Consider the following 2,034-nt stretch of genomic DNA (forward strand, 5'->3'; position numbering starts at 1 on the left):
AACAAAAACTTGTGACTTTTGATTACCATGCTTGTAAAAACGTGTTTTGAAATTATGTTTAAGAAATGAAAAAAGAATGAGTAATTTAAATACTACCTATCAATAAAACTTATTTAATTTCTGGTGAAACAGGATTAATGTATAACTGAAAGAACTACTTTAAATTCTTAAATTTCTGCTTCAGAAAAAAAAAAAAGGTGAAAATTGACTAATGTTTGGTCCATAAGAACAGAATAATTCAAGCTGGAATATGAATTTGAAAACATTTAGGTTTTATAAGCAAGATTATTAAGAATAACAAAACATTTTGCTCTTTTGGACATTTTGGTTTATTTGTTTGAATTTACGCACAAAGCTACACAATGAGCTATCTGTGCTCTGGCCACCACGGGTATCGAAACCCGGTTTTTAGCACTGTAAGTCTGCAGATATACCGCTGTGCCACTGGGGGGGGGGGGCTTCATTTATAAATGTAGCAAGTTCGTTTAAGTCATACTTGTCTGAAATTGACAAAACATAAAAAAATATATGTATATCAGGATTTGATGTTTGAGCAAAAATACCGGCGCAGTTGGTTCTTGTTTAATTAAGGTGTTGTATGTACATCATTATTTGGGGATGTTAACATTTACAGAGATATTATGAATATAGGACACAGATGTCGGCGTGGAGAACGGCTCTGCAACATTATACACATTTACTCACTTTATAGCTGACACGCAGTAGAGAAAGGATAAAAGAATTTAGATAAGATTAAGCACTCTGAAAGGCATTTCTTTATTAAATACTTAAGAGATTTAATTCTATTCTTAAATGACCCATCGCAAGTATCTCTTTTTTCTCATGATTATAACATAGAATTTTTTATTCCGCAGCAACTTAACTGTAAAAATATCTAAAGGGATATCTTCACTTTTTCTGAATTCACGTCGGCAATTACGATGCCGAACTCTTAAACTCTGCCTGTTTTTGTCCTTTCTTGACCTATCTGTCCCTCGGTAAGTTTATGAACTTACAACGCTAAACTCTCTCCTAACTGTCCCTCGGTGGGACAACGGTAAGTTTATGGACTTACAACGCTAAAATCCGCAGTTCGATTCCCCGCAGTAAACAAGCAGATAGCCCAATTTGGATTTGCTCTAAAAATAAACAAACTTTCCTAAGTCGTCACACCCAGTGGTACAGCGGTATGTCTGCGGACTTACAACGCTAGAAAACGGGTTTCGATACCCGTGGTGGACAGAGCACAGATAACCCATTGTGTAGCTTAACTACAAACAAATAAACTTTCGTAAATCGTCCGTGTAGCTTTTCTGATTCCGCTTTTTATTCATCTAACCAATACAGCTACTTACTAATGTTTTTCAGTCTTTACTGGTATTTATGTTTGCTGCTTGGTAGATTTTCAAAGCTTAGTTTAAAAAACTGACTATATACCATGTAATATATACATATCCCCACCCCCGAAAAAAAACTCTCCAGTATATTCAATAATGTAGCAATATTTACATATATAATCCACAATATTTCTCAGTGTAATATAACATTCATTCGAGATCGGACTAATTCTGTATAAACCAGAGAGAAATGTTTAACGTCCAATACACGAGAGGGCGGTAGTAATCCGATTCTTGGAATATTCTTGTCACATAACAATAAATGAGGTTTTTGCTGTTGGGCGAATTATATATGTTATAACGAAGTGCGCCCGCAGGAAAAAAAAAAAAATAGGGGGGTCAAATAACTCAAGTTTGAAAAAATTATGAAATCGAAATACAAATACCTTATTATTTTCCAATAACATAGAAGAATAATTTTACATATGTAGTATTATTTTTTTCGTTTTGAAAATCCAGGGGGGGTCAAATGACCCCTCCTTGTTGCCCCTTCCTGCGGGCGCCCATGGTTATAACGAACTCATGTATCATTAATTTTTACCGTGTTTCTATGTTTGTTTGTTTTTGAATTTCGCGCAAAGCTACACGAGGGCTATCCGCCCCCGCCCCCCCAGTGGCACAGCGGTATGTCTGCGGA

Source organism: Limulus polyphemus, unplaced genomic scaffold, assembly GCF_000517525.1.
Source record: "Limulus polyphemus unplaced genomic scaffold, Limulus_polyphemus-2.1.2 Scaffold173, whole genome shotgun sequence".
Taxonomy (NCBI): Eukaryota; Metazoa; Arthropoda; class Merostomata; order Xiphosura; family Limulidae; genus Limulus; species Limulus polyphemus.